The sequence below is a fragment of the Scatophagus argus genome, chromosome 7, assembly GCF_020382885.2.
Source record: "Scatophagus argus isolate fScaArg1 chromosome 7, fScaArg1.pri, whole genome shotgun sequence".
NCBI lineage: Eukaryota > Metazoa > Chordata > Actinopteri > Scatophagidae > Scatophagus > Scatophagus argus.
In genome coordinates this window covers 12,349,397-12,377,057 of record NC_058499.1, presented here as the reverse complement: position 1 = coordinate 12,377,057, position 27,661 = coordinate 12,349,397, and the positions used below count along the sequence as shown (strand labels likewise).

At 38.4% G+C, this 27,661-nt stretch overlaps 1 long non-coding RNA gene across 3 annotated transcripts in view; it reads right to left on the bottom strand.

Moving 5' to 3' along the window:
• The window catches only part of LOC124062146, a 142,827-nt gene that overhangs the window by 70,794 nt on the left and 44,372 nt on the right, over positions 1-27,661 (bottom strand). The window contains exons 3-5 of one of the 3 annotated variants that reach the window (XR_006843870.1): positions 14,627-14,746; positions 12,672-12,852; positions 9,185-11,216 (exon numbers count right to left, since the gene is read on the bottom strand). This is a non-coding gene — a long non-coding RNA (uncharacterized LOC124062146). Of the gene's footprint in view, positions 1-9,184; positions 12,853-14,626; positions 14,747-27,661 lie in introns of those variants that run through there. The other 2 variants (XR_006843869.1, XR_006843868.1) reach the window with 2 other exon arrangements.

The window sequence follows — 27,661 nt, the reverse complement described above, 5'->3', positions numbered from 1 at the left end:
AAGAAGCTCATTATTTATTAATGACAAAAGCTGTAACACCATTTGGCTAACATAAATTTGCATATTTATTAAAATGGAGGCATTTGTGATTAATGGAAACCATGTCACTTGTGGATAAGGAGAAAAATCATGGATCCTTGATCATCTAGAGCCATGATGAGTGCACTAGTATTCCGACACTGTTCTCTACCAATAAAATACTTAATTGAATTATTGGCTCGGCAATATTATACTATACTTTTAGACTCATTAAGCAGTATTACACAATACTTCTATGACACATCATATAATGTATAAATAAAATGGCTTTATCAAGTAAATATTTTGTAATTTCAGTAGCAAACAACATGAACACACACTTTTAGTTGACTGTGTTGAACTGTAAAATACTGTGTGAAAATACTGGCTTGTCTACCCTTGATTCAAAGGGGAAAAATAAAAAAGGGAATAAAAAATTGTCTTGACGACAAGGACATTGTCAGATAAGTGGAGAAGGGCAGTCAGAGAGCTATTTAGAGTGACGGTAAATGGCCTTTTTACCATTCCAGCTACCACTGCCCCCCTTCCCCCGTTTAGGGATGGCATTAGAGACTGCAGACTGACATACATTTTTTATAGCTTCATAAAGTCGTCCAATGACCAGGTCACCCTTCTCATAACTAGGGAGCAGAACGCTTGAAAAAAGCCATTCATCACCATGAAAGGGCCTGCTTGTCCAAGCGCCTTCAAACATGCACACAGTCTGGCGAGAGACGCTCAGCACAAATGCTAACGTACTTCTGCCACTAATGCCAGATGACCTTCTCACATCTATTAGCGGGCTGGCTGACGCAGAGGGCGGACACGAGCCCCTCTTGTCTCTTGCAAAGATTTCAATGACAAGGAATAGAAAATATCATGCATGTTAATGGCTGTTGCCACCAACAAAGCAATCCTTGCCATTTTTTTAAACAATGCAAGGTAATGTCAGGTGAATATTAAATAATCTGTGATTAATCACATGCAAAAAATATTTGTCTCCACATACACTGCCCTGTAAATTGGGTGTTATTGTAGAGGTGCAGTTAGAGGAAATATAACAGAATAACATGACATGCTTTTTAAATGTGTCTCCTTTGATTTGGCAAGCTAGAAGGACCTCCAGTGTAGAATTGGAACACCCCTCACAGACAGACCATCAGACCACCAAACCCCATTAGTGGGCAATTAGTGACAGCTGGTGGGTTGTCAGCTTGGTAATGGCCTCAAAAGGAGTACCCATGGAATACAAAACTACCAGCAACGCAACGGTTTACACCTTGGTGATAAAAGTCAAAACAGAGAGCTTGTAGTTTGGAAAGTCATGTCCATTAAGCTCTATTTCCATATCTATAAAATGTACAGCAACACATTGGTGAATACCATCAATCCGACATAATGTTATTTTTAAATGTAATAGTGCCACTACAACAAAAAGATCCAGCATGACAGCTTCAACTGTTGAGCCTAGTAAATGCAGATATATTCAACTGATCCCATTTCAGCCAAAGGTGTGCTATTTTAGTGCTGTACCAGTTCCTCCTTTGCTGGCCTTTCATTTGAAAAGCAAGGGCTAAGCTGTGAGAGGCACAAGAGGTGGACGGGCAGAGAAGAAGGAGGAGGAGGAGGAGGAGAAGGGGGATGAAGTAGTTTAATAATTTATTTAAGAGGGAAAGAAGGCAGCCAAGGGGAACAAATAGTGTTTCTCCCAGAATCAAGCCCTTCTGACCCCGGCCCTGCGTACCTGAAGCCCAAGCCCCATCGCATTAGTGAAATTCTTATTTGATGGCATTTTAATATTCTGCCTTGATGACTTTTTAGCAACATTTACTTTCGGAGGTCTCGAGCGCTTCCCCCAGAGGAAATGAAACATGTCAAAACCCATTACGAAAAAATCAAAATTTAAATACCTCAGCCGTGTTAGCGGTAATACACACAATCCCCACCGCTCAGAGGCAAGGCTCACAAACACTCATCTGCTTGCCGGCTCGTAATGAGTCTGTTTGATGGGTAAGCGATTTGTGGGTCACAGAGCATACGTTACAGATCCAATTTAACCCTTGATTGCTTGTACTCTGGAGGACCTGGGAAAACGTGTTATTGAAATTTAATACCAGATCATTTCTTCTTCCTCCCATGCAGAGACAAAGGTATGCTTACATGACTCCTTCGATGGCCTGTGCAGATGGGGAGGCAGTGGGAAAAGCAACCAAGGAAGAAAAGGGAGAGACAAGACAACAGAGAAAACCAAACACAATTTTATGCATGAAGGTAATCTTTGCCTCATCTGCAGGTCTTGCTAAACACCGATCCAATTAGCCCCTGAAGGCGCTACACTAAGCACTAACTCAATTCAGTATGGGTTTTCTATCTTGATATATCACTTTTATAATGTTTATTGTAGTCTGCTGTCAAGTGTCAGTGTTGTGACCCCCAAAAACAATGTTGGCTGACTCAAGGAGGGTGTTCCTTTTCCTCTACAAGAACATAGCCATATTATTTGGCTGTGTAGCCTGAGATGACAATTCTAAAGGTACACTGGGAAGATATCTTATAATTAAAAATGTTAACATTCTGGTTTACAAACGCAGTGTGTTTGTTCTTGAGTGTGAGCTGAATGTGTCTCCAGCAAAGCCATTACTTAATTTTTTTCAAAATCTGCACTGTTTATATCCATGTTTAAATCCACTACCATTTTCCCCTTTCTCAACATTTGCTGAGACCATGCTTTGTTTCTTGTCACATTTCCACCAACAACTCTTGATCAGTGAAACAAAAGAAATACAGTACATAAATACACTGCCTGTGAACAGTATTCACTCCTTGGATGTTTTCCCATTTTATTGCTTTTAGAAATGAAATCATGGCTACAGTTAACAAAAGAAACCCTCTTTAATTACTAAAAGTGAAAACAGATTTCTACAAAGTAATGCCAATTAATGAAAAATATACAATGCAAAATAAGGGACTGCATAAATATTCACCCCCTTTAAAGTGGCCGGCCTAATTCAACTGGCGATTGTAGTCCCAGAATTACGGTAATGGAGATCACCTGAGTGATCAAGCGAATGTAGTATAAAGACACCTGTGTCTGGAAGATCCAGTCTCAGCATCAGCATTTGGCTACAATTACACCATGAAGGGTAAACCCTTCAATCAACTTGGAAAAAAGGTTATTGAAAAGTATAAGTCAAGAGATGGATACAAAAACGTTTCCAAGTCACCAAACATCCCCCGGAATTCTGTTAAATCCATCATTAAATGTGTAAATTTGCTGAGAGCAGGCTATCCTCACAAACTGAGTGACTGAAGGAGACTAGCAAGGAAGGCCACCAAGACACCTATGACTACTCTCAGCTTCAGCAGCTGAGATGGGAGAGACTCGGCATACAACAACTGTTTCCTGGGTTGTTCACCAGTCAAAACTTTATGGAGGAAAGCCGCTGTTGAAGAAAACTCATATTAAACCTCAACTAGATTTCGCCCAAGGGCATGTAGGAGACTCCAAGATCAAATGGAAGAGGATTCTTTAGTCACTCATTGGACCAAAGAATCTTCTGAGTCTGATGGTTTACTTGTTTACTTTCTAACCACTGCAATTTCTCCATTTTCAACAATTTCATATACTGAAATTGAACTGACTTTTAAAAATCATGATGAAATTACAAAGACAATATTGTTTAATCATCGATGTGTCAATTTTTAAAATCGGTAACATGAAGCCTTAGTAAGTGTAACTGGATCAGAAAGTTGTACCCAGTTTTATTAAATATGGTCCAAGGTAGTCAACCCTAAAGTTCAAGATTCTAAATTTTTATGTGTGCAAAAACAATGGCATGATTTTTCAATATTATATAACTAAGACTCTGCTTACTGATTTTCAAAGCACAATCAACTGAGCTGTGTCCAACACAAGAAAAGTATATTAAAGGGGTAACAGAAAAAAAACATTTAGGATTTTTGGGAACAGTCATAGTACTTGCAATAACATTCAGTTTAAGGTTAATGAACACACTGCAATAGTTGTTTTTTTCACTTATGGTAGTGAGAGAGAGAGGAGTTATGTATGCTGCTGAAACATCCTTGAGCAAGACACTGAGCTTGTACATCATGAGTCATTATTAGTCACTCTGAATAGCAGCTTCAGCCAACAGCAGAAAATGCAAATTGACAGCCATGAAAAGCTTTGGGCTGGAACCAAAATTTCTTCATGTCTAGAGTTGTTCTTTAGGTGGTTTCTTCACAGTTTTAAAATGAATACCACAGTGACAACATTGCACTTATTAACCAGAGTTAATGTTTTTGTTACATTCAATCTTGGTAACTGTGAAAAATGCCAGAGTTCTGAATGGACTGGAGACTTGCTGGTAAGGGGGCTAATTGAAAGCTCAAGTGAGCAGTCGGCAAGCTGGCATGGCTCATTCACAGTATTTATCATTAGACCCGACTGCAGGGAGAGAATAGAGTGCACTGCACCGTTCGTGTGTAACCAAGATTTATGCTAATGTCTCCCTGCATATGCTTATTCTACATATCTATATTAAACTTAATAGACTGTTACATTGCTTCTTAACCTCGGCTTCCATACATGATTACCTTTTCTGATTTCTTTGCAAAATGGCATATAAACACGGGGCAGGGATTTTATCAGCGTGTCAGTGAGTTTGTTTCCAGTGGCAGACCATGGCTCTCATAATCGTTTTGATACTTCAGGGACTCTACCTAGAATGCTTGCCTTAGAGGCCACAGTTAATATGTCACTCTGTAAATCTACCAGAAGGCAGAGCAGACCTACATTTACCCACGAGTGTCAGTGATATGGTGAATTTTAATTTAACACAACTACTTTCTATTAATTTGTTCCTATTTACTATGCATTTATTTGTTTGCTGAGACAAAAAAGCAAACAAACCTCCGCCCCAATTAACAATGCTCCTGGACCCAAGCAATACTTGGAATAAATTATTAAAGAGTACTTGAATACTTGCAAAAAAGAAAAAGAGATAAGATCTGACATGAACATCAAGCAAAGATGCGTTTGAAGTTAGGGCAGGGGGGTTAGGGTAACAGCATATATTAAAGACCACTGTTAGTAGCGTATAACTGTTGTTCGTTAATATCGACCATGTCTGACCCAAACTGTTACCTGTTGTCTGTATCTGCACAGGTCATTTGATAATAATTTGGCTACATGGATCTGTGCAGAAATTCACAGATAAGCAGTTACATCACTCCAACCTGTCCAAAAAATTGAAAATATTATATATGTGTGTGTTACACAGTTTAATTCTACAATTTGTCCAAAAACGCATATGTAATTGGGAGCCCAATGAAGTCTGCCTGGGACCCAATCAAGTGACCAGCTATGGGTCCCAGGGACTCAATACACTGAAAATCTTTTTCTAATGTAAAACATTTGATTTAGAGATTTATTAAGAAAGATGCAGACATTACTTGACTAATTTTTGAACCAGTTCTATAATTCAAAAACAAACTTAATATCATGATATAACATTATAACAAAATACCAATATGTAGAGACAATGTTAATAGGCAAGTTGCCATTTCTTTTTCACACAAATCTATATAAATCTTTAATTTTCGTATTTATGCCACCAAGTCTGATCCTTCTTGATGCTCATATTATCAGGTGAGGGAAAATACTGAGAACAATCATGTATGTCGCCGCTGACATTTTGACATTTTAGCATGAGGAATTCTCCTTAAAGCCCCGCGGCTGACTGGCGACCAGTCCAGGGTGTACCCCACCTCTCGCCCGTAGTCAGCTGGGTAGGCTCCACCCTTCCCCCCCGTGACCCTGATGGATAAGCGGTATAGAAAATGCATGGATGGATGGATGGAATTCTCCTTACTGAATACATCCTTGTAGATGACTGTATGGTTAACTGGGACGAGCTTAAAATCAAAACCTGATAATTTAAGCACTACGCACTGACTAAAACAAATCTGTTTTTTAAATTTCAAATTTAGTCTGTTTGTATCTGCCAACTCTAGTTACATGTCAAATGCCATTAATCTTTTACGGGTTCACTTTGTTCTGATAAAATCTGTAGTATCCAACAACACTATATAATAGTATCTGATATAGATAGATAAAAAAGGCTCAGATAATGTTTCTGGTGTCTTTAAGAGGCATGCAAAGTTGACCAGGGCTCCACTTGCCCTAAAGAGACCCTAGGCTCTCACTTTACACACCATATACTTTCAACTCCTTTTCCTCTCACACTACCCATTTTGCCAGGCTCTTGACTTACAAATTGCTGCTTTAGACTTGGCTTCATTGTAACAGCTTTCTAGGCAGAGGGGAAGAAACATTTCTAAAAAAAAAAAAAAAAAGCCCACTCAGGACACTTATGTCCCCATGCAATACAGCAGATCAAGTCCTTGGCTAACAGTCAGCACATTGTTTCCGCTTGTCCCTCAAAGTACTAACCTCAGCGCTGTCAATAACCTCTCTATCCATTCTCTAACCTTCCCATCTTTTCAATCTACTTGGACGACTTCCAAGAACCATGAAAAAGTTAAAATGCCCAGGACATAAGCTCTCAATGGCTCAGCGTAATTCCCTCTTTAAATGTAAGACAAAAATATCAAGGCTCTTTAGCATGCCAATGAGACTGCACAGAGGGCAGTGTTCCCAGTGGACGGTTGACAGGAAGAAGGGCAAGTCCTTCCTTGGCATAAAGAGGCACTGTGTGAAGAAAAGACACTGAGCAAAGGAACCATTTGAGTTAATACACATGCACACAATCACCCGCCCAGTATGCTAAACGTTCACTGAAACCTGCATGTGTTCATTCTACTACAAAATGTCCAGTACATAATAATATGCATTATCATATAACATATCTCTGCACCACGAGTGAAGGTCTCATCTTGCAAATGTTTTAATCACCTGCAGAACATATTCACTTGGGTTCAGATTCACTATCATAACAGCAAGCTTTTAAAACTCCAATCTCATTGAAAGTAGCACAAGCTTTTTTGTGTATTCCACCTAAAACCTAAAATACCTCTCCATCCAACAGCCCCGTACATTCCATCACACTCACCATGGCTAAGAATTAAAAGAGTAATCCAATGAAATATTAATTAAATTATTGTGGGGTTTTCACTTAAGCGCACCATTTTCATAATTGTTCCATAAATTATATTTTCCAGTACATTTGCTTTAGATGGATAATTAATTCCTGGCTTTGCCTGTTTCAATTTGATTTTGTTTATGGCAACTACTGAATGCAAATGTTTGTGTGTGTGTGTGTTTATTTACACACAGCTTTAGCAGAGCTCTTAGCCATGCCAAAATGTGATAGATTTATTTACTCAACTGTATATTTAACAATTACACACAGAAGTTCAGAGAATCAGTAAGGTCATGGCAAACAGCATATCATAGTGATAAAGAGGATTTCATCATGACAACATGTAGTAAAGTACAAGAGAGATGTAGCTGCATGCTTCAAGATGCACAAGAGTTTTGTCCCTCCATAGAGGCACTGACCCATGTAGATTCTACATACGATAACAACAATATATAAGTAACAATAAAAACACTAATTATTTTCAAGCTTGTGCATAAAAATCGGTACCAAACATGACAGCATGCGCAAAAAGAACCATAAAAAACCAGCCGAGAATCTTTTGCATTTTGGGCAGAAGCTAAAGCTGCAACAAATACTAATGGAAAAAATGTTGATGTATAATGCAAAATATGCCACTTACAACTCACCAACTCTGCCATTTATTCAGCTCTATGAAGCATTTTAGGATCTTTTGCTCAGCTCAATTTTGGTGTAACAGCCCTCAGTTTCACTGTTTTGGTTTCATTCTCACTGCTTTTATTAATCCCTGTTCCAGTCAAATTGAAATCGAGCATGTCTAACCTAAATCACCAAATCACAGTATGTATTTAATCATGCATATATATATATAGATATAGATATAGATATATATATATCTATAGATATATATAGATATATATATATGAAACATCCAAACATCTTGTTATGGCTAACCACCAATACAGGGCTGTACAAGTTGAATTATTAATGCAAACAAATCTGTTCCACAAGCTCAACTCTCCCTGTATTCAACAGTTATGACAAGCTGACAGTCAACAACACAGTGAAATGACACACATCAGACATATAAACATGTACCTTCATATAGAGTTCCTCCATGTTCGTACAATGATATTTCTGGGTGCTAAAAATGGCAGCTCAGTAGCTTCAGAATCTTGTATAAGTGAGGCCACATTATCATTTCACAAAGCAAAGACAGAAGGCAACATATGCCCGGCACTGTCCTTTGGTCCCTCAGACTCAAAGTATTCATCAAAAAGCTGTGCTCTCCCATGAGCTTGCTGCCATATGCGCTGGAAAATGTCACCAGTAAAAGTCATAATAATTCACGGGCTTCAGATCCGTATTTGATATTCCTGTTTTTCGAATATTGGAACTCGTATCTCATACTTTGGAGGTATATGTTGCCCAGTAGTCAACATAAAACAATTGTTATCACTGGCCTTTACATCCAGCAGGTGAAATATTGGTATGTCAAAATCATTTTATTGTGCAAACTTGGATTAACATACATCATCTGACCTGAGTTTAGGTCTGTAATTGTGCGGCGTTTGTAATAAAAGGTAACTACAAATTCATATGAAGTAACTACTGTAACCGTTTAATAGATATAACAACTCCTGACCTTTTCAGCTGTAACTATTTTTAAGAAAAGCAGTTAAACATAAATACGAACTTTTACATTCACTTTAAAAACTGTGACAGCATAAAAACAACAAATTTTATTTAAGCTACACCTATCATCTGGACATTATAACTGACGTAACGACGACATGAGAGCTCCCGAAAAGTTAAACCAAAACATCTTGATCGCCCCCTAGTGACGGGCTCTGAAACTAAAACCTCAAAATACATGCCAAATAGATTTTTACCAAAGAAGAATCAGCTTTATTGACAGTATATATATTTTTACATACACACACTGAATTTGTCTTTTGCATTTGACCCATCCTTAGTTGAACACACACATGCAACACCCAGCAAATTACAAGGGCACATCAGCCGGCTAATGGGAGGGGGGAGAATTTTTCGCATTAATCACTCCACCACACCCAAATTTTTCCTGCCCGTCCGGTGGGGGAATCGAACCGGTGACCCTCCGATCACGTCGGAGGGAGGTGCGGTGGTGGGATAGACTCCAACCCCATTTTAGGTAGTTTTTAGTGCAAGTGCTCATTTTACTGATGATTTTACTGGTTTTAATTAGTTATTAAAAGGGAATGAAATGTCATGATTGACAGCTGAGTGCTACTTGCAATTGGTTCAGATGGGTACATGGGCGGGAATACAATCCTGCGGCTCCATCACTCAATCACTACCGCGCTGTTTTGGGCTCTGAACGATGTCATCAGTGCAAGGTCGCAGTGCTCACATGTGGGATATTTTGGCTTCAAAATTTTTTGGTATAGTAGGAGAGAATGGAGATGCGTTGTCCATCTTTATATGTCAGTGGTGTTGCACAGACATTACTCCCAAAGGTGGGATGCTCATTCATTCACTTGTGCATTTTCTATCCTATGTAACAGTTAGTCAGTATTTTAGAATTATTACTGTAGCATTAGTTACATCAGCTGTCTTAGCCTAAAATGGGGGACATGTGAGCAATGTACTATCTAAATAAAAGTAGACTGCCAAGGACGTGTGAGAAAATCTGAAATTCAGTAATGTCACCATTACGATATCTGCTTCATCCTACAATGTCCTTGACAAATCCCCCTGACATATCTGTGAATGCTTGAATAGCCAGAAAATTTAAATAGAAGTGACACTTACAGATTATTATTTTATAATTGGTTTTGAATACCAGGACATGGGTCCTTCGTGACCACTCTTCTAACAGAGCACTAAAATCCGCTTACATTTGAAAAGAGGGCTACAGTTTGCACGATGACCCACTGTGGAGTACAAAATTCAGGTGGGAGGGATAATAGTCTGTTTTAATCATTAATCTGGCAACCAAGAACAGACAGTGTAATATAAAAGGTAGAGCAATGTACATGTTCAATGGATGGTATTTTCTGACAAGATGTATTCAACATTAACAAAAGATGTTCAATTAGAGGTACTCATCTATATTTTAGAAAATAGTGTTGTCATACGCACACTTTAAAGGTTTAAAGGAAATTATGGGGTTTTCCAAAATAGATTGTTCGGCAGCCAAGGAGGTCTGAATAATGGAATTTTTTAAATGGTTAAAATCGGTGTTTTCCTTATTCATGCATGGGCAGAGGGACAGAGAGAGGCAGCGCTATTCTGCGTGTTAGATGAGGGAGCTGTGCTGTTATCTGCTGATCCCAGAACTTCCCTTGGAGCACCGGAGTGGGTCTGTATCACGTAGTGCACCGTGCACTGGGACCATGCAGCCTGCTGACAGGAAAGCTCGATTAGCGAGCCACAAAGAGGCCAATATAGAGGAGCACTTCCTAAGCCAAGGGGAGTTTGTCCGGAGAACACGCTCCAACCCTCTTTCCTGACAGGGGACAGTGACAAACACACACACTGGCTGGCCCACCTTGGGGAATTCATGATGGACTGGGATTTGGTTTCTCCGACACATGTACATGCAGGAATCCCAACATAAAACATGACACATACAAACATACAAAACAGTATGTGAATAAGCACCAACTCTTTTTTTTAACAGGTAGAGAGAGTAATCTTTATTCACTGCTAAAACAAAACTGTTAAATGGATTTGGAAAGTAACGAAGTTTACATTCTTCAAAGAATACTGGCAGTCATCCAGAGAAAGAGATGAGTATGTTTGGACTGGCCCCAGCCCTGCGCGTGCTGCCTTCACTTAGACAATGGGATGTAGATGTGGAAGTGGGCCTGGGCCAGATGAGGAAGACGAGATAGCAAGGGTGGGATGAGGGGTGGAGGTGCGCTGAGCACAGACTGGTAGGCTGTTATGGGACCCTGTGGCGGAAGGGCATTGTTCAGCAGAGGAAAAACACAACAACAATAAAAAACAACTCTTCCTGAATCTTTTTATATGATTATGTGGAGAACAATTGAGTGGGTGGGATCCGCCACTTTGAGGATATTGAAAGAAGCTTCTCCTTTGAGACCTGGAATGATCCTTTCACACCTTAAACTGGAACACAAGCAGGAAAATAAAACAATGTGAGTTGCTGAGCAAGTAGCATATTGATCAAGAACAGTGTGTCCATTGAGAGAGATTACAATGGCCTTTGGCCTGTGACACATTAAGCAATGAACCAAAGGTTAATGAGAGGAAAATGGAATGATAATGGATCTATTTTTTTCAAAGATACAACATATTATGCATTGTGGTTTGGCATAATGCAAAGTCAATCAGTATTAAATCGAATTAAATTTAAAATGTACTCTTCCTAGGCAGTTAGTGTAGGATAAAACAACATGTACATAGATAATTTTAGATGATAAATCTATCTATCTATCAGTCTACCTACCTATCTATCCATCTATCTATTAGGATTGGGCAATATGGTCTAAAAAATTTATTCCAATAATTTCTGGTATTAATCACAGTAACAATAAAAATGACGATAAATAAACACCAGTTCAGCCTAATCTTTTTGACTATAAATCTATCACCAAAATAATAATAAAGGCTACTAAACTACATCAATTAAGTTCAAGTAGTACACCTGTACTGCAAAAATGTAGTGAGTGACACCAAGCAAACGCGTCCGAGATGTGAGAACAGAATCTATTATTTATTAAAAATGTATCAAAACGTTTTGGCACACAGGCAGTTTAAAAAAAACAGTGCAAGAAACAGTGCAAACAGCAAAAATAACAACTACCTCCGTTAATTCTTTCCACCATTTGCTCTGATCATCATACAGTGTGGAATGAGCAAATGCATCGGCAAGTTGAGTTGATGGTTTCTTTGGATGAAGTTGACGTTGCTTCTGCATCCTTGCGCATTTTCTGGCTATCGTCGTATTCCCGTTTGTGCTTGTGTTTGAGGTGGTGGAACAAATTAGTCGTGTTACTGTCCTTTGTATGCACTATTTGTTTGTAAACCTTGCATGCAGTAAATTGCTACTCCGCGTCAGACTTTTTAAAACCAATGCAGTTCCAGATAACGGAGCTGGAGCCCCGTTTAGGAATGAGCTCCCCACTGCCCGGCGTATCTGCTCCGCCTTCCGCCATTGTTGTCAATATTCCACACGTGTTGGGCTGCAAGTGTGTCGCACACTTACATACGTCATCAATGGGAATTTATCGTTTTTATCGAGGGATGACATATTCTTACCGTGGGGAATGTTTTGACGACATATCGTAAACGATAACATATCGACCATCCCTACTATCTATCTATCTATCCTTCTATCTATCTATCTACCAGCCACAGAAAGCAAAACATTGTATTTATGAGGGCATATGACTATTGTATGAGTGAGCATGTAATAGAAAGAATGGAAAGTTGGATGTGTGCGTCCATGTGTGTGTCTAATTCTATGCTGACCACATGGTGTCGAGTTCTGTGTTCGACTTTTACAGCTAATACTGCTTGGCTGTAAATTTCACTAACCCTAAGGTCATGCACCTGATATACCTTTGAATCCTGCTGTTCGGTGGAGTGCAGAATCCTCTCAGGGGAAAGACTCGTCCACAGATAAGAGTCTGGTGTGATGTTGTGCATCTTGGCCCTCAAGGCCTAGACACTGGTTTTCTCTTCATCTTGCTTTCACATTTTCGCAGCTTTCCATTGATTTAGTTCTAGCTCAATTCATTGGCTGTTCGAGAAAACGTTGTATTAGCTGGTGTGCCATTGTTTCTATACAAACAGTTGTCAATGTAAACATTCAAGATAAGTCCATATTTTATCAGTGTAGGTCAATATAGACACAGTTTCCTGTTATCCTCTTCACATTCTCCATTTGTCAGGATTCTATTAAGATCCTTGAACAATGTTTACACAGTTGAGAGCTCTTACAAGAGGAATGATAAGATAGTGGCAACAACAACAACAAAAAAAACATATTCAAAGTATCTTTAGATGTTACAATACTCAAGGCCGTTTTTTGGTCCCTGATTAATGTTTTGGTGAGAAGGATAAGCAGCTGATCAGTCAAAACATTTTACAAGCCTATGAATGTAATTTCACTTTCTTTGCACAACAATTATGTTTCAGAGGCCTCTGCTGGGCAAAGTAATTACGTTGTAACCAATGTATATAATGTTGTTTTGTCCATCCATTTTCTATACCACTTATTCGTTAGGGTTGCTGGGGAGCTGGAGCCTATCCCATCTGACTATGGACCAGAGGTGGGGAACACCCTGGACTGGTCACCAGTCAATCACAGGGCTGACATGCAAAGACAGACAACCACATTACTCTATATTGAACCTAGGGGCAATGTAGAGTAGCCAATAACCTGATGTTTTTGGGAAGCCAGAGTACCCAGGTTGGTACTCCAGAGAACACGCAGACTCCACACAGAAGGGCCCAGACCAGGATTCTAAGTACTAACCACTGCACCACCTTGCAGCCCATGTTATTATTTATGTATTTGTATTTGATTTTACTATCAGTTGCTGTATTCTGGCAATAGATAGTTCGATAGACCACAATCATTGACCATTTTTGCATAGTTCAAAACTGGAGTGCAAAATACAAAAAGTTGAATATTGGTATCTGCATGTGCCTTTTGTTTTTGACAAAAATCTACCTAATAGCCGGTCACTACTATTCTGAAATATAACATTTACAAACATAGGGTTATGAGCTGCATGTAATTTGTATTTTTAAACATGGCTAAAACAACTAATGTGAATAGACATTATAATGTTATGAATTAAAGTTTTTTTAGATTGCATTTCAAATAAAAATAGAGAAAATCTGCCTACAAAACTATTCTGTTTGAGAAATTAAGTGAAAGTTAGAAAAAATAATAAAGATCTGAACCCCCAGATCTTTTTCTTAAAGGTAAACATTTATTACTTCAGAAGTACCTGATAGGTGAGAGGCCCTCACTTCACCAGACTCTAAATGTCATCTTCTCTTTGACACATTAAAGACAAATGAGTCAAGCTCTAGTGGCATGAGAGATGATTTGCCCTTCCTTTCTCTGGTTCAGGCAACTAGCTGGCTAAAATCACAAGCTGTGCTTTTCAGAGTACTGAAGTATATACCATAAGTAAAGTAATCATTTACCACATACATCAATGTAATATACATTGATTGGACAAATTCCAAAATGTTGCATGTTTATTACACAGTGGGTGTATTTTTCTCCTGCCTTGCAAACCTGATATCTGAATATTGTAAAACAATGCATCAGTGTTGTTTGTTGTTGTTTTTCCATTGTTTTAATAAGGCTGTATAATGCCTGAAAGAATTGTTCTTATTTGTGTAAAATTAGATACATACATTATCCATTTATTTATTAATGACTTTGTACCGGCTGCATTTTATTTTTAGAACTAAAACTTAGGTTCTGCTCATTAAAGAAGAGCACAGTAATCTCTGAGGCATCTTTTTTCTTTCTTGGACTAACATTAGGTTACCTTCTGGAAGTTCTGACCTGGGCCAGACAGCAAGGCTTCAGAACTGGCAACTGTCTCTCCACACCATTAATCAGGCACACAGAGGACTGTCTTCCATCCAGATGGGGAGCCTCTCGACAACTAGAGAAAAATAAGCAGGCTAATTAATTCTTACTGTTATAGACAGAGGGAGATTAGATGGAGAGAAATTGAGAAGGAAACAAGGATGGAGATTGGCGACTAAGTCACCTTTAACAAAGCCTAGAATTCACAATATATTCTCCCTACATGCACATTGTTTCTTCAGCAAGCTATATCTATGACTTTAAATGCTAAATGAATGAATGAGGAGGGCAGAGCGACATCACAGCTAGAGGTTAATGAATAATAAGAAGCCTGGAGCACTCTGGGACACAGCGCGACTGTGATTAGACCAATAGGACGCAATCAAACTTTGAGTCCACTTTACAAGGATAAGTGAGATAACAGAGAATAATTCCCACTGGTTATATTACTATGTCACTCTAAATACCTATACATATTGAAAAGCAGACTACTCCACTGTAGAATTCTAGGGGATAGCTGCAGGTTTGGGCAATAGTATTTATTTGTTGTCGTGGTAACAAAATGGGTAAATAAGAAGTCTAAAGTAAAGAAGACAGATACTGTACACATCCAACCTAGTAAGGGCTTTGTGTTTATTCACTGCTATGATAGCAAAGACATTGAACAGGGTAATGAATGAGACAATAACACATTTACTAAAAAGAACAACTACTTATCAACTTAGATTATAATAATGTTCCCTAGTAATTAATTCAGACGAGGTTTGCTTCTGGGTTAATCCATGCTCTTGATGATTCATCGTCATATTGCCAACCACAATTTAAGCTATATTATGGGTACAGTAAGTTATATTTTTTGTAGGAGGGTTCATCAGCATGCAACCCTTATGGCTGCCCATGTGGATCTATTTACTTATGGCACGTTAAACGATAGCAATATTACAACTTTTGTTTTAAAAACTTAAAGCAGCTACAATCAATATTCATAGTGATGAACACACAGCAAATTATCAGCCATTTCTGCAGTTCAGTTCTGAAGCAGTTGAAGCATTTCACCGTATTTCAGCTCTTTGTTTTGTTTTGACTGAAACATCGATGTTTTGATTCACTCTCACCGGCGTCTGTTCCAGCGGCACAAGGAAAAGCTACGATAAACCCACTGTACACTTTCCTCCTAGCACCAAACAGCAGTTACTTAGCAATTAGCTGGTGAATGTAGTGCAGATTTTAGGAGCTAAAAAGCCAGATATTTCCCTCAGGATTTGGTGGAGACTGAAAACAGAGCTAAAAGGATAATCAATACTGGACTGAAACACGTTTGCTAACCCATTCAGCACATCAAGTGTATTGGTAATAAAATAGAAAAGAAAATGGAAAAGGTTAAAAAAAAAAACAAAACAGCACAGTTTTCAACCCAAATCTGCATGGATATTGCCATCATTGCATAAGTGTTGTTATGTGTTCAGTGACTTTTTCTGTACCATCACTATGTGCAATTATTTTTATTCTTACAATCTTTTTTCCCTTTTTGCTGTGGTATCAAGAGAGGTATCATAGGTATATTATTGAGGTATACTTTTTCAATATATTTTTACCTTTTATCTCTAGATAGCATACAGAACTTGTACACTACAACAGATGTCTTCAACCAAACCTTTTCCAGGGAGAGACATTTTTTTAAAGCATGAGATATTAGATACAGTAGAGACCAACTATGAGCCTGATGTGCTGAGGTAATCATCAGTCTAAACTAAGAAAGGCACCCTGTATATCACACACTCACACACAGTCGCTCTATGCTTTCCCACAAGTCATGATGAGATAAAAAAAAAAATAGTTGAAGTCAAGGTTCACAGCGTTAGCTGATGGCTCTCTTTACATGGAGCAACAACTTATTGGTTTTCTTATCAAATGTGAATTACGGAGAGGATATGAGTACCTGTTCCATAATAATGAGACAGCAGGTTAAATTGTGAAATCAATTATGTTAGTACGAGTAAATGAAAGAAACACTCTTACGTAGACGGAATATCTATACGCTTTTGCTGTTATACTCAGGATTACAAGAAAAGGTCAATTTAGGGTTTCCAACTTCTTAAACCTGACTGAAACAAAGACTGGGAGCAAAGAGAAACATCTCAGTTAGCTCAAACAAAAGTGATCAGACATGCATTTACAACAGCATGTTGTACTTATTAGTTGCCAAACAAGTCATTAATACCTAATGATTAAAACTAAACTGTATAGCTTTGCAGAAAAACATAGAACAGATGAACTGTGTTTTGTTATCAAACAAAATGCTTTCAGTGAATTTCCTGTTCCTGTCATCTAAGACAAACATACTGCAGTAACAAACAGTGGATAATGACGGAGGTCGTCTCTAGAGGACATGCGCAATTATCTCATCTACCCTGAAGCCTCCACTGGCATCTGTGGCTCCCCACCTGAAAATATGACACAAATGAAAAGATAGGATAGTAACAGAATGCCACCATTGTGCTTTGGTGACAAACCACACAGGGCTGCTAGTGTTTTGTGCTGATCCATGTAAGCACAAACAGCTGCTTAAGAATACTTGCACATGCTTGATTTTTATTTAAAATAATTATATCCGTCGTTCGTTTGATCAGAGCAGGATAGTAAGATAAATTCACACTGACTGTTACTTTGTCTTCATTTTTAAACTCAGAACTAAATTATAGATTTCTTTTTTTCTATTTCAGGAAATTTTCAATATTGACTATTGATTATACTTGTCTATAGTTTTGAACAGGGGTTCATGCAATGTCGCCTCTAATTTTCTACTAGCTGAGCTGAATCTTACATCATCACACGGACTGGACAGCACAGTTGCATCTTTTGTCTTATTGTGTGCAAATATTGTGCTGTTTTCTCAACTGTAGGCTCACATTGTTCATGTACAGCAGCATTTAAAAGTACCATTTAAGTATAGTAAATAAGTTCAGATTAAACACCACTGTATGATTTAACTTACCCAGCAGGTTCATTGAGTTATAATTGGTCTCCAACCACGACTAAAGAAGTTTAATCATTGTATCCCTTCAAATCACTGCCAGGAAAAATTTTCATTGCTGTTTGTAGCTGTTATATTTTATGTTTATTTGGATTAAGATCTCTTTTAATTTGAGTGGGTTCATCAACCAAACCAAACTCACTCAATGGCCCATTTTATGAATGCAGCGATGGTGTACGGGCCAGGGACACTTGCTCTCTTTCTTGTGCAGACATTGTCCCTCATGAACCTGCGAGCATGCTCCTCAACCCCTTGTGAGGCTGTGAAGGAATCTATTATTTTTTCAATCCTGAGGGAAGGAGAAAGGTCTCCAGCATCATTATTTTCCTTCAAAATGTAACTGACTTTACTGCACACCCTAATTTGCTTGCCGTAATTATAGGTCATGCTCCCCTTTTGTAATTTATAAAACCTTTTGTTCTTATCAATAATGAATGGGCTTTAGCAAATCATGGTGCTATAATATTTTGATATTATGAAAATGCTAATGCGTCAGGGACCTTAAGCCTTATCAGCCAGGTCCGATGGTCTATTAAACAGCCAGCAGAAGAAGTTGGACGCAAATTGCTTATGTTAATGCCCCAGTTGTACCCAGACAGCATGAGGAGTCTGCAATTAATTTCATCCAGGCGGTGGATGGAAAGGCAAATTTATTTCCCTTCCACAGGATGGTGGCTCCCCCTCCTTCCTCAAAAGGTCTCCATGCATAGAATTGGAAAGGCTGTGAGAACAAGAGACAGAGGGTAAAAGGGAAAGTGAGAGGGAAGCGGTAACTTAGGAGCAATCTGTGACCTAATTGAACAGCGGCAAAAAGGAAGGGTAGCATCAGGGAGACAAGAGACGAAATCTTCATTCATTCCGCTGACAAGTGTTTTCAGAACTTAAACCTGTTTTATTAATTATGTTTGACATTTCCCTAATTACTTTCATTTACATCACATCAGCTCCTAGCAGATGATTAGACTGCATATCAATTCAGTGCGGTGTGAGAGTGCAGGGAGAGGAGTGGATACTGACTGAGTTATAAAGTGTTGTTTTATTACAAGGAGTCTGAGATGATAAGATCTCGTACACTCAGAGACAATGTACCTCACTTCTCTGTCAACTTGTTGGGTATGGCTGGAGTGTAAATAAAAAAAAAAGAAAGTTTCAGCATGTTAGACACTTGAGTAATGAACATACAAGTCTGCCCATGTTTCAAATAGCCATCTCTGCTGAGAGAAGTAAACTTTGATGTCTTGTAGAGCACGGCCCATAAACACTTGATTAATTGACACCACTGTTCCCAGTTATATGAGCCACTGCCTTCCAAATGCCATACCATGACAGAAACACCCACAAAGTGTGTTATTTTTATCCTGCCTTGAGAAGAAAAAAAAAAAAAGGCATCTTCTCGCAGGAATATGCAGGAGAGAGTTTAGGTACAGTAACTCCAGCCTCACTGCTCATCTTGTTAAAAACCCTCACTGGGGCTCTCACAGGAACCGTCAACTGGAGACCCCACACCTCCTTCTTCGCTGTTGACTTTTATTTGTAATTGTACGCTCCCTGGGCAATTCCCACAGCCATGATGACAGCATTTTTAACAGAGCTTTCCTCGACACGTTGTGGGACATCGACCACAGATCATGATGCCAACAAGCTAAACAAGACCTCCTCTATATCATAAGCTGACAAAAAAAATAATCGCATCAAAGTGATGACACGCAATGAACAATCAGGTAATCCATTTTTTTTTTTTTTTTTTGATTAGTTGATTTATTGTTTAGTCTATGAAATAAAAAAGTAAAAAATACCACCTCAGGTTATGAAAAAAATCAAATGTGAGATAATGAGATGAAAAAAATAGTCCATAACCCAAAGATATTTGGTTTACAATGGGATTTTCTACACTAATTTTGCTTGAAAGATGACAATAAAGATTATCAAAAAACTTGATTTCATCAACTTATTATTTCAGTCCTAAATAAAGAACTGAGCAAACTTGTGCCAATTAGGATGACACTGTACTTCCATAATTGCATTCTTTGTGAAGCTGGCTGATTTCTGGATGCTCTTCAATCTGACTGCTTGAAGGAATGCAGCAAAGGATTGTCTGTTTAATCCAAATAACAGTGATAGTTTTAAAAACATAATGGAAATAGATGAGGATGGCTCATAAAAATTTATACCTCAATTCTCCGTTTTAATTTATTGCCCACCCTACAGGCACATATTATTCAAACATTAATATAAAAAAGAACTATACATCAAAAGATGTCGGCTTTCACTTTTACTTCCATTCATAGTCATGCATATTATATGCAGACTAGGCCTGACTGCTACTCGTCTTATAACAATTATACATTACAGTAACTAGCAGACTGATGGATTGATGGTTAATGTCTATATTCTGTATTCAGTGTACTTAAATTTTAATGACCTTTTCAACACCCTTACGTTTCACTTATATGTTTAGATAATACACTTTATGCAAATTGTAGAATTCTATAAATTTTAGATTTATCTCTATTCATCTTTCTCTGTGTCTGTGAGAGACCTTCAATGTGAAATGTGATTAAAATCAAGTTAGCCATTCATTTTCCTGGTGTGAGTAAGAGCTCCCTGTGTATAGCTTTATCCAACAACACACACACATAAACAGAAAAAAAAAAATAAAAATAAAAAATCAAAGCTTGTACGGAAAAATAAACCAACGTCATTCATCCATCAAAATAACCTATGTCAAGTACAGTATAATGCTTCCTTGTCTCTGTAATCAGTATCAATACTACTGAGATCAACCTCTGGATGCAGACTAATCATCGTGTATGATATATTGATGTGTAATGTTCTTGTTACATTAGCAATCATTAACAATGCAGTCATGTGATGTGATGCTAACAAACTGTTTGCCTTAGCGACAGGGGGCTAGGTAAACATCCAAATGGCATTTCTGCCCATCCCCCACCCCCCTCCCTCCCTGTCCAGTTTTAGTCCCGTATGTTTGGTAATCGGCATTGGTAAGTCAGAAGACATCAGCTTGACTCTATTAATTACCACCTGATCCTTTCTTCCTGGATAATTAGGTGCCCATTAGTTCTAATCAAGTAGTTACTTAATTATTGCAGTAATTAGTCTAATGGTCTAGCAAATTGAAGCTTTATCACTTTCGGATACTTAATGTTCTTGGCAGACTACATCAAAAGTGTCAAGGCTTGGGCTTCAGCAATCAAGCAGTAGAAAAAGAAGTTTCAACTATGGCATAAATAATATTTTATATATAAATTTAAATATATATTTATACGGTGTGTATAGAAATTTGCAACTTAACAAGAAAAAGACAGGCAGAGCTGGATTATGCTGTACAATCACATTAACCTGCTTGAACGAGGGAAAAGACCTCTGATACCAGAGAAAGAGGGCGAGGCAATCAGTGACACTAATCTACCAGCAGTTTTTTTAAAGAATGCATGGTATTCAATTCAATCATTTTTCCTTATGGGTTGTTTCAATGCTCTGTCACACAGTGGAGACACCAGACGCCAAGTGCATGCTTAGGGGTGGGTAAAAGCAATGCTCCAACATCAGGACTCACCCGGGCCATAGAGGGAAAGTGGATGGGTTGTCTTCAAACTGCAATAAATTGGGCCTGGCTTGTCTGTCATCACCTTCCAATTAGCTGCGGTTTATTGGGTCTGCCAGAGATGGAGGACGTTGGCAGGTGAAGAGAGGTGTCTGAAAGGTGCCTGCGCCAGTACAGCCAAATTGGACTGAGCTCACTTGTGACCCAGACATCGCCCACCACCTTGACCAATAGACCTCACAGGTGAGACAAAATAACATGTACACACACAAACTGCTTACAATATACAGGGCAGAAAAGCACAGAGTCTGTGAAAGCCCACAACATGTTTGGGTTTATTTAATACTATGACTAATTTTCAAATCAAAATTTACTTGATATAGCTGGTCAGTAAGGCTGAATTATACACTCAGTCAGCAGTCTGACAGAACAGTCCTGCAATAAATCCTACCTTTACTGCAGGAATATTTTATGAGTGGGAATGGGTATAATTAAGATTTTATCTATCAATATCGAGACCCATTGATATTTTTATTGACACTACTCTCCATATGTTGGTGAAAAGGCAAAGGATAAACACAGTTTATCAAAGAATATAATGAGCAGTTTCAACAGTATTTGCTGACACAAGTGAAAGTCCTGAATTAAATATTCGATTTATAGATTTATATTTATATATAGATTTGTAGAGTAATAGCATGCTACAGTGCAGAATGGCTGCTATAAGTGCTAATTTATGTCACTAAAGATCTTTCATCTTTTGAGCAGATGAGGACAGCTTATTACAGAGCCAGGCACTCTCCACAAACTACTTTTTGCCAAATGGGTCTCCCTGTGTAACTAACTTCTTCCACACCACTGGCCATCTCCCTAAAGTTGAAAAAAATTAGCAACCATAAGCAATACTAAATTAGTTATTTCTGTTTGTCAGGGCAGCCCAAACTAACTTCAAACATATACTACAAAGCAGTTAGCAATTTATGCTATGCTAGCTATTGGCTACCGAGCAGGGCTGTATATATTTCTTAATAAACTTAGCAACAGCTCTGTGACATTCTTCAGTTTTTTCCTGTTGTTTTATTTCGTCCAGCAACAGAGAATACGCTGGACAGTCTTTTGTGACACACTGATGAAGACGTTGCTGCTGACAATCTCTAAGGGACTATTCAGGAACATAATATATGCTTACAACTGTTGCTAAATGTGTCCCGAGTTAATAACTACAGGTTATAACAAGTGTTACCATGAGGAGGTTAGGAGGATGCTGCAGTGAGGACGTAGCATTAGCTGCAGCGCTGAAGATGTTTTAGTAAAGCAGTCAAACACACTGCACTGCTTCAGATTAATAAAAACTGTTTCTGAAACAGGAGCAGTTGAACAGATTTGACTGGCACTGATTTGCACAGACCGTAAGTCCATGTTGTAGTTTAAGTAAAACTCCAAAGCACTGCAAATTTTATACACGCCTACATCGTGTGGATACCTTCATTCATTTTCTTTTATAAGTTCAGTGCTTTCCATACATTGACTACTTTGTAGCGGAACACCATATCAACACTGACTGCCACATATTGAGTTTCTTTTTTTATTTTTTCCACGCTATGTAAAAAGTGCAGTGCATTTCCTTGCCATGCACGTTCTATCTCCCCTCCTCCGTCACATGCATGCGCACACAGAGACTGCCAAATGATTAACCTATGAATAGTTCCTCTTCGTACACACCATATCTGTCTGTGGAAGCGTGCTATTTGGTGCGGAGAAGACGAGAAGGCGGCTGGCGAGATCTAGAGTTCATGAATGGTTGGTATCCCATGAAAACACACAATCACACATGTTCAAAATGAAAGTTACCCCAGACAGATTATTCTATGTTCTGAACACAGTAGTGTTGGTGTTAATGTCGGAGACCCCCTAAGTAGGCTAAGCAAATAAACCATTGGAAACGTAGCGAGCATAAGCATAATTAGCTTATGTTTACATTAAAATGCAGTTGGGTAGTCCTGTTTCCCCCACCAAAACTGCTCCTGAGTCTATGAGAAACACACTATTTAAATAAAAACTGACCTTCTGTGGTGACTTTTATTATTAATTATTTCAATTTTCACCCACAGTCAGTCCACACGTTATCACTTTCACCTGTACTGGCTTGGAGCAGGACTCGATGTGGTGTGGGGTGTAAAAAAAAAAAGTTCACACCAGACTTAGCCGAAACTTTCTTTCAGCAGAAGCAATCAAAACCTTTGATTTACAAATAATGCAATAACAAGATAAAAGTTCTGTGAATTTTTAAAGCACACATAAACCTGTCATGTTTCCATGACCTATTTGTCACTGAATGCAGATGCCCCACAAGATGCCTTCATAGAATAAAGTAAAACGCAAAACTCTGCAGGCTTCCTTGCCATATGACAGGAGTGTGTGAAAACTGACACACAAGAGTTTTAAAATTGGGGCCCGGGGAGCCGAAGCATAAAATAACTTCAATCTCAGCAGCTCTCCTAGGAATAGAGCAGAAGTGCGACCAACAACAACACAACAACAGAGAGGCAGGAAGGGGTGAAGGTAGGAGTTATTAGAGAATAAAACATGCCTCTCCATCTCACTCCCTCTCTCTCAGGAAACCCAAGGATGATCAATGGATTTAGTCAGAGAGATATTCAAGCAGAAAATTGCTGCCTTTTTGCTTTTCTTTGAAGTATTTCCAGAACACATACCGAAGCCCCTGTCCACCAGGGTTGAAAATAACAGCACAAGTGCAGTATCTAACAGTAATCCTGGAAAAGGGAGAAGAAGGTGGGGGAGGGTGCTGGTGCAGGCACCGAATGTTAAAGGACGCCGGGAGGGCCTAGATTGAAACTTTGCAGGTATAAAATTGAAGGCAGCCAGCTGAATAGACATAGTCAAACTATGGCTATTTTTCAAAAGGGAACCTCAATGACCAACATAGAAGCTTGAAAAATAATAAAAAAAAAAATAAAAAAGAGGCAGACCCTGGGCCGAGACACAGGGCAAAGCTATGCAGATATGGCTGTATGATTTATTACATCCCGTTCACAACTATTTACTTTAAACATGCAGTTAACTTTACTGTAAAAATGTTTGTCTCACCAGTAAATCATAATTTGTACATCTTATAAAAGAACGGTGAGAGTAAAACATTATATTTTACAATTAGCAAACATTAGTGGTTGCCCTTTACTACTTAATAAGCAGCAGATTTTCAGGGTCATTGTGATGGTGAAGGTTTTCTAAATGAGTGATTGAACCAAAGTGCACCAGAACTCGAGAGCTGAATAGGGAGGACCTCCTTGGCCCCTGGGGGCCCCCAGTAGCACTGTGCAGATCCATGTGGCACACTCGTGGCATTATAGATAGGACACAGCAATGGGGGACCAGACTCCTCAGCCCCCTGCTGTGTGGCGTGATGGTCTCATCTGTTTTCCCATTGCTACTCTAATACATCTTCAGCAAATTTCCTCCTAACTAAGATCCCACTGTTCTATTTGTCATAGGATGGAAAAGGATATCACAGAGGGTAGTTTAGTCACAGTTTTGGATTAATTGCTGAGCGAATCACAGCAAACAACAATTGTCAGTGAGTCCAAGCAAGAATACCAGTGACAATAAGTCTGCTTTCTCTCCTTTATGTTATTTTTACTGATAAGCCTCCGTGGGGAACTGGACCCAGAAACTACGTATCACAGCCTGTTCCTCACTTGCATTATTAATGCTTAATATTGTGCTTGTTTAAAGACAAGGTTGAGCACGTATTTGTACAGATAGACACAGATGCAGTTCTGCTCTATGTCATGTGCCTTGTAGTTTTTTCTGTCCCATGTACAGTATAATGTAAGTAGACCTAAACAATGACACTGACTCTGAACACTGAAATAACATCAAAGAACGATTTGCAATGATAATGGTTTCACTGGTCATGAGCGCAGTTTCCATCACATCACATGCAATATCTGCCCCTTAGGTTGTTTTCAGCATTTTTATCTCAATCAAATACAATAAAAGAAGTAGTTTGATGATGTGATGTACTGTGCTGTAGCGTGAGGTCATGGCAGTTATTGTATTATTGTTATACATCACGACAACTACAGTAACACGTCACGAAATTCTATCGTGATGTTTAATTCATGTTACGTTCAGTCATGTTTGCAGACTTTCATCCTCACTCTCTGACTCCCTCCGAGAAGTTAAAGCAACGGACGACCAAATGAAACACATCCATACTGTGTATAAAACTGACAATGAAACTTGTCTTCATTATTGGAAATCTAGTACACAATTCAACAAAATACAGAACAAATACATAGTCATTGTTGAACATTTTAATGCGATATGTTTAATATTATATCTTTAAACAGGAATTTCAGGGTCTCTGGTTGGTCAGTGTGATCACAACTAAAAAGTGTTTTGCATAGCAGCTACAGAAAAGTTAATAAAATATGCCAACAACTGTCCAGTGGTGTCAGGGTGTCTCTAAAATGTGGTTAGACAAATATATTTAATATGAGATTGTCTCAGGCCTATGAAGTGGCTAGTTGGCCCAGATCATTCTGCTACCCTCAGACTGAAATGTGCTTTGCTCACTGGAATTTTTGGGATCATTTTACACATCATGTTCTAACAATATGACAGTGATAACCACAAAGTATTACAGAATTTGATGTGAGTATTAGGTTTGTTTATAAATAAAACACAATGTGTCAAAAATTGGATTGCCATTACATGCTACCTTTGAAACAGTGACCATATTCAGGTGATTATCTGAATGTGTAGTTTTCTATCATGAGGCAATCCTCATGTTATGAGAAAGTCAAGCAGGTTGAGCTTGAAATATAGCATGTGACTTGAAAATAAGCTCAATCAATAAGCAACACTCCTGTTAATGTAATGTTTTAACATCTGAAAATATTGATAAGAATCTTTCTTTAATTTGACATTATCTTGGTTTGGAAGTCTCAGCTCTCTGGTAGCTATTTTACATAACATAATATTAAAAGTGCAACATTTTAAGCGATAAATCTTTCAAAAATATTAAAATCAATTGTTTTTTTTTAATAGTTTCAACAAGAAGAGCATTCATAATAATGCCACGCACCTGAAGAAACATGTAGTGCCATGCTCTTTCTTATGTTCTCTCTCATGGGGAAGACACGCAAACACTATGTTGTAGATAAGCCAAAGAACTTCAGGTAAATCCTGGAGAGAATAAAAACATTCCTCCATTTTCAGCATGGTTCCTATCATGTCAAGGGGGAAGGATTTCTTTTTATGGTTTAATTCAACAATAGCATTTGCGATTGGGGTTTTGGGCATCTCAAGGGCATTCCTGGTGAAATTACTGAGACTCTGCACCATTTATCACAGCCTGACATGTGTCATGTTCCAGATTCTGGTGCAGAAAGGTTACAGCTGAAGACAGCTCTCTCTTTGTTGAGCAGCCATCAAAGACAACATCTCGTATTTATCAAAAAAAAAAAAAAAAGGAAAACGTGGCGGGGGGATAGGAACTACAAAAGTGTTGTCATATGTTCTCCAGTGCACTCTAATTCAGGCATTTTCATATGATACAGTATTGAAAAAATATCCAATCATAATCCCAGAAAAGCATGTGTTCATTACTACGTCCACAATCTAGTAGTAAGCGTTACACCACATGGCACACTTTCAGCTCAATAAATCATAAAAACAATATCAAATCAAAGTGTGCTCTGCTGTTTACTTATATTTTTGTTGTTTTTTATATGCATATAGTTTTGTTTAGTAGAGATTAGACAGCTGTAAGTCCTACAACTGAAGGTAATAAATAAAGAGGTTACTGCATTGTAATGTCTTGTACTTTTACCTTAATACAGAACAGAACATAATCCATTACAGACCGATAATGAAATTCAAATGGATGAACACAGTTGATAAAAAGAAGCCAGAACATTTTCACTGACTAACAAGTCATCTACACACTCCGATACAGTAGGTGGCAATATGTATCACTTAAGTGTGGTTGACGTCAACGACAACAAAGAACAACAACAAGCATAGGGCGTTAGTGTCACGCTCAAGCTCAACACAGTTAAGACACAGTTTAGACTAAATATGCTATTTTTGCAAGTCTGAAAAATAAATGGGGGGAACAAATTGAAATTGCAATTTGCAATACTAAATTTTAGCAGGTTGGCTACTAAGGACAGGTTCTGATTTGTCAAGACCATCTTCACGGAATACCTCATTGATACTGTCCATGCTGGCACTGAAGTGATCCATTGGTAGCCTGACTACACTGTAAGAAGTGTGGTAAAAAATCCATAGCTCTAGTTCCAAGCAAAATCCATAGCCACGTCAAGTGTGCATCTTCATCCTGCGTTTCACAAGGGGATTTACTG